The sequence below is a fragment of the Trachymyrmex cornetzi genome, unplaced genomic scaffold (assembly GCF_001594075.2).
Source record: "Trachymyrmex cornetzi isolate Tcor2-1 unplaced genomic scaffold, Tcor1.1 scaffold876, whole genome shotgun sequence".
Lineage (NCBI taxonomy): Eukaryota > Metazoa > Arthropoda > Insecta > Hymenoptera > Formicidae > Trachymyrmex > Trachymyrmex cornetzi.
In genome coordinates this window covers 117636-124858 of record NW_017300219.1, presented here as the reverse complement: position 1 = coordinate 124858, position 7223 = coordinate 117636, and positions in this window count along the sequence as shown.

The following is a 7223-nucleotide window of genomic DNA, read 5'->3' as shown; positions in this document are numbered from 1 at the left end:
ACAGTTCGCGTTGCCACGGCAACGCGTCTGGCGTCGTTAAAAGTGACGTTCGCCTGCGCGCAAATTTCAGCGGACGTTACATTATTTATATTACTTTATCTTTTATGTTAAACAATTATAATCATTTAACATAATTATTCTAAAAATTTAAAATAAGTATATATTCCTGGAATCAGTACAATTGAACATAAATATTATTATTAATAAAATGTAAACATTTTATTAATATTTTTCTTTAATTATACTGCTTGCAGGAACATACGTATACTTATTAAAAATTTTTAGAATAATTATGTTAAATGATTATAATTGTTTAACATATACTTTATATTTTAACTATTTAGAATAATTATGAGAAAGATTTTTTATTAATTTTATATTTTTCTTGTTTATTTATAAATATTTATTTATAAATATTTATTAATATGTAATTATTATTTAACTTATAGATCATACAAATGACACAAAACGTACAAAAATGTCTATGCCAAGACTTCTTCAAAAAAGACTAGCGCAGAAGGAAACACACGAACAGAAAAAACAGAAACGTCATAAGGATAGGATGGTTATGGAAGAAAAATTGATAACTTACGAAATATTTGGAAAAGTAAATTATTTGTTTTAGTTATTTAAAAAATATATAGAATACGTTACTACGTTATGTGATAAAATACTACATGATATAATGCAATGCACTTCTTACATTGATATAATGCAATATTTTGTTATATAATTAATGTATTTTTTTTAAGTTTTAATTAATGCAATCCAAAGAATTATAATGAAAATGCAAGTGAGAGTTACATAGTACAAAGCATAATTTATAATTAGATATGTTTAAGGAAGTTATATATAAATATGATAAATACAACTCGATGTTTTTTATTTTTATTTATTTTTAAATGTATTTATATCAGTACGTTATATAAGTACATACGAAAATACTATGAACTATGATATAAGTATATAAATAAAAAAATGTATTTTAGTTAAAATGAAATGAGTTACAGAACATATATATAAATTATAAGCTATGTTTGTTTATTAACTGTAATGTATGTAAGCATCAAACACAAATCATAAATTATATTATATATTTCGTTGTCTTTGTAAATTATTCATTATCGTATTTCTTTTACAAGCACCTAACATATTATTTCTTTGTCTTTGAGTATCATTTTGTACAGTAACCTCTGTAGGTGTTCCAACTGATATTATTTCAAGTTCATCTCCTCGCAGTACGCAGATATTATGTATGACACAACATGCAACTACATATTCCGCCATTAAGTCTACTCTAGTCATAGGCAAACAATGTAATTCCTCCTCCTCATTCGTCCTTTTAACAATGCGTAGCGTCGTTCGCTATGTACCCTTGCAGATGAATGTCGAAAATTATAATATGTTTGAGCTGGAATTAAATGTCCATTATCTTTAAATGGCACTAAAAGATGTTCATGCAACTCATAAGCGGAATCTCCTACTATGTGACTATCAAAAAAAGGGAAATTTTCCTTCATCATTTAAATATGCAGCTATCTCTGATTGTCTAAGAACCCTTTGATCGTGAACAGAACCCGGATGGCCCACATAACAGTGAATAATTAATGTTCTGTGATCACATACTACCTTAAAGAAAAAAATATATAATAAAGATTTAAATTATATAAATATAATTGAAAAATCATAAGTAAACGCAAGTTAAAATTACTGTTTCAATTATACTTTACTTGAAGTTGAATTGAATAATATCCTTTTCTATTTATATAATCTGTTGCATTTTCTGTAGGTGCTTCAATTCGAATATGCGTGCCATCAATAGCTCCAATTGTTTGAGGGAATCCACTAATTTCCTGAAACTTACGTATCACAATTTCTGCTTGATCTTCAGAAGGCCAAGAAATATATTGAGGAGCAACCAGAAACAATGCATGTGTAACTCTTCTAACTGCTCGTAATGCTGTAGCTCTGCCTACGTTGAAGCGATCGCACACAGATCTGTACACATAAGTTTTAAGTGAATCAAATTATATATTAAGAGCAAAAATATATGCACTAAAATAAATAGTACCTATAAGAATCTGTTGTAGCCATTTTCCACAAAGCAATCATAAGCTGTTCACGAGGTGGAATTGTTTGATAACCGGGTATTTTCCGAACAAGGTTAATGCTAATTATATTTAAAATATGTTCGAAGGTACTTCTATATAATCTGAAAATACATATTATAAGATTATAATTAAAAATAAAATAAATAATAGAGTATGAACATTTAATAAAGAATAAAAAAAATATAATTAAAAGTATGAGTAGTTATTTAAATAGTAAATAAAATATGTTATCTAACCTAAAATGATTTTTAAATTCGTAATCTTCGTAGCATGCAACAACAAATTGCACATAATTTTGTATGCGAACATTTCTTATGCGTTTTATTTTTCTTATTATCTGCCATTCTTCGTCCGAACTGGAATCCGTGTCTGCATCCGAGGAATAATTTTTCAATGCTTGTACAGCAGAAATAATTGCGAGCGCTGCCATTTTGATAACGCTCACAAATCACTTCTAACCCATTCTACTTGCTGGCACACTCATGCTAGTGGAACGAGTGATCGCGGCGTAGAGAGCGTGAACATTGTGAGCGTGAAGTGGATAATTAACGCACCCGAGACGCCCAAACGCTTGAGGCTACACGTTACATAGCGGATGAGATTAAAACGGCAGGATCGTTAGTATTGCAGGAACAAACAAATAAATTAGGTTACGATCCAGAGAAAAAGAAACAATGCAAGAAGGGGATGCGATCGAGATCGCAATCGCGCGATCGAAGGCGGCAGCAGACCCTCCAGAATGCAGAGAGTAAAGGGAAACGCTTGAGCAATATCTTCACGGCGTGCAGAGGATATGGAAGTTGGCACCAGCGCAGCCAATGTCTATTTCGCGAAGCAACATGTCACAATTGCGAAAAGAAAGACCACATCGCTAAATTTTGCCAATCAAAGAAGATACAACAATCCATAGAACAAGTAACAGCGACAACACAACCAACAACGCAGCCAGCTGAACGAGTTGATATGGTATATCAATTGAGTAAAGTCCATGAAATTAACACAATCAATCCGTTACATAAGCAAGTACTCAATGTTCTAATAGATGGTCGCAACATTCAAATGGAATTAGATACTGGAGTGCCTTGCAGCATTATTAGTAGCAAGAAGTTAGAAGCCATCAAACCGGGATCCATATTACAAGATACTAACAGACGATTTGTAAGCTATACAGGCCACTATATTAAATGTATTGGTTCGACTCCCGTTAACGTAACTATGGGTACAACTACGAAGAAAATGAATCTTTACGTTGTTGATGGTCATTTTGATACCTTATTCGGACGTGAATGGATTGCGCAATTCGCCAAAGAGATCAATTTCGTCGAACTATTTTCAAATGAGATCCATACTTTGATTACTACTACTCCTTGCATATCTACGAAGCAGGAAGAACAAATGGATCACTTATTGTCCAGATACCAAGATGTGTTTAGCGAGGTTGCCGGTACACTTAAAGGACCGCTACAGTTCATCTTAAATCAGAAACATCACCTGTATTCGTTCGAGCACGAGAAGTGCCATTAGCATTACGCGACGCGTATGTGAAAGAAATTGAAGCTAAAATTGCATCAGGTTTTTACGAAAAGGTGCAACATTCCGAATGGGCATCATCCACACACATCGTGATTAAGAAAAATGGGAAGCTACGTATCACTGGAAATTACAAACCCACATTGAATCCTCGTATGATTATCGACGAACATCCAATCCCAAGGATCGAGCATTTATTCAGCCGGATGAAGAATGCGAAACTCTTTTGTCATCTAGACATTACCGATGCATACACGCATTTGCCAGTCGACGAATAATTCAAGCAGGCTCTAACACTGAATACACCAACCCATGGATTGATCCATCCTAAACGAGCAGTCCATGGTGCAGCAAATATTCCCGCGATTTGGCAGCGTAGAATGGAAACGATCCTCCAAGGAATTCTAAATGTGTTTAGTTTTTATGACGATGTATTAGTTTTGGCGGATAATTTCGAAAGTTTGATGTCAACCTTGGAAACTACTCTAGAGCGAATGAGATCACACGGTCTTCGACTTAATCGGGCTAAATGTACATTTGCCATCTGTAGAATTCCTAGATCACAAAATAGACGATGCTGGCGTGCACAAATCAAATAAACATGTGAAAGCGGTACGGGATGCGCCTCAACCCCAAACTCCAGAAGAATTACAACTATTTTTAGGTAAAGCGACATATTATAATTCATTCATTCCGGATCTTGCAACTAGAAGTCGTCCACTACACGATATGCTCCTTATTACTCCGTTCAAATGGAAGCAAGCAGGCGAATTAGCTTACGAAGATATTAAGAAAGCTCTAATTTCTCCGCAAGTCCTAATGTGTTACGATCCTTCACTTCCGTTAGTCTTGGCAACAGACGCTAGCAAAATAGGGTTAGGAGCAGTTCTATCGCATAAATTAAGTAACGGACAGGAACGTCCTATAGCTTATGCGAGTCGTACATTTAGCCACACCGAACAGCGTTATCCACAGATGGATAAGGAAGCATTAGCTATCGTCTGGGCAGTACGAAAGTTCTTTTATTATTTATACGCACGACATTTCACCTTATTTGTAGATCACAAGCCGCTAACTCAGATTTTACATCCGGGAAAATCTCTTCCAGTTCTTTGTATTAGTCGCATGACTAATTGTGCCGAATATCTTTCACAGTTTAATTATACAGTAGTATTTAAGCCTACGAAATCAAACAGCAATGCAGATTATTGTTCTCATGTTACCAACCACGAATAACACAGTATACAGACTCGAAATTAAAAAGGAAGAGGACGCAACAAACAACGGGTTTGACGAGTTTGTTTTATGTCAAATTAGGCAACTTCCAGTTCGCGCAGAACAAATAGCTAAGGAGACACGCAAGGATCCACATTTGGACAAGATCGTCAAAATCCCACAAAATCACGCACTGGTGCGACTTCTGTTACCTGTGTGAATAAATAATAGATTAATGTGTGTGAAAGAGGCATACTCTTAATATGTTCAAAATGTATAAATATACGATTAAAACTTTAAACAAATAATAAATAACAGTAAATATTTGAACATTTACTAATGATAAATATCAAGAAACGCCAATAATCGGTTAAAGTTAGATATAAATACAATACAAATTCTTAATTTTTAAATTTAATTATCTCAGATGTGACTGTGCGCCGTTCGAACGTTAACCACAATCAATCTGAGATGTTAATAATATAAATACGATGTGGCGCTGAAACATTCGGACATTCCTATATATGAAATAATTCCCCCTAAATTAATTTAGTAAAGAACTTGTTGCGAAAAATATTACCTCAGCCAGGATTTACTATTGTAATGTTATAAAAAACACTTTAATTTTTAATAACAAACAGTCTGTAAACTATAAAAATATGTTATTAAATATAAATAAAATTTTATTCACACAACTTTCAAATGTATATAATTTATTCGAAGTTAAAATATTATACACATTTCTAAATTAAACTAACTTTGCAGGAATACAATCGCCATTGAGAGGAGAGAAGAAGAAACGGGGCGGGGAGAAGGACGTTATGTTATTAATAATTATAATAATAATAATTATTATTATAAATAATAAATAGATTTTTTAAATATATTATTAATGCATATTAATGCATATTAATTTCATAGTTCTGCTTTACGAGCATAAGAGTATACGAGGTGTGATCAAAAAGTAAGGTGACTTTTTGAATTTCGCGCGCTCTGTACACTCTAATTTCAAAATTTTTTTTTGTTGTGTTGGTACACTCGTCACGATCATATATTCACAGTTTTGACTATATAGCATGTGTTGTTTTTATGTGAGAGGCATAAAGATTAGACTCGTGTTTGCGTGCTCGGCGATTTTTTGCTGTTGAAAATAATGGAGCAGAGAGTTTGTATTAATTTTTGTGTAAAAAATGGTATTAAGTGTTCAAAAACTCTTGAAATGTTGACAGTGGCGTACGGTGAGTCAACTTTGAGCAAAAAAAATGTTTATAAATGGTATAAGTTATTCCAAGAGGGCCGAGAAAATGTTAACGATGAACCTCGCTCTGGGCGCCCCAGCACGTCAAAAACCGACGAAAATGTTCAGGAAGTGAAAGAAATTGTGTTGAAAAATCGTCGAATCACGATTAGAGAAATAGCTGATGATCTTAACATATCATTTGGCTCATGCCAATCAATTTTAACGGATGTTTTGGGTATGATGTTTTGGGTAGCGAAATTCGTTCCAAAACTGCTTAATTTTGATCAGAAGCAGCGTCGCATGAACATCGCCCAAGACATGTTGAACGACGTCAATGATGATCCTGATCTGCTCAAAAGGGTTATAACTGGTGACGAAACATGGGTATATGGTTATGACGTCGAAACCAAAGCCCAATCATCCCAGTGGAAGAGCCCAGGAGAGCCAAGACCGAAAAAGGCACGCCAAGTTCGTTCGAATGTGAAAGTTTTGCTCACAGTTTTCTTTGATTACCATGGCGTTGTGCATCAAGAATTCCTACCACAAGGTCGTACGGTAAACAAGGAGTATTACCTTGAGGTTATGCGGCGTTTGCGTGAATCAATAAGAAAAAAACGTCCGGAAGTGTGGAAAGAAAATTCATGGATTCTGCACCATGATAATGCACCTGCGCACACGTCGTTACTAGTGAGTAGTTTTTTGGCCAAAAACAATACTGTCATCATGCCTCAGCCACCGTATTCACCAGACTTGGCCCCCTGCGACTTTTTCCTCTTCCCAAAATTGAAAAGGCCCATGAAAGGACGAAGATTTGCGACGATTGAGGAGATTAAGGCTGCATCGCTGGAGGAGCTCAAGGCAATACCCAAAAGTGCATTTCAGAAGTGTTTTGACGACTGGAAAAAGCGCTGGCACAAGTGCATTGTATCAGAGGGGGATTATTTTGAAGGGGATAACATAATTTTGGATGAATAAATGAATATTTTTTTATAAAAATGAAAAGTCACCTTACTTCTTGATCACACCTCGTATGCTGCAGATTAGATGTTGGATTCTCGTAGGCAGATTGAAAAGTAGGCTGGTGCAAGCGTATTTTAAATGCTAAAAAAAAAATTAATAACAGGCAA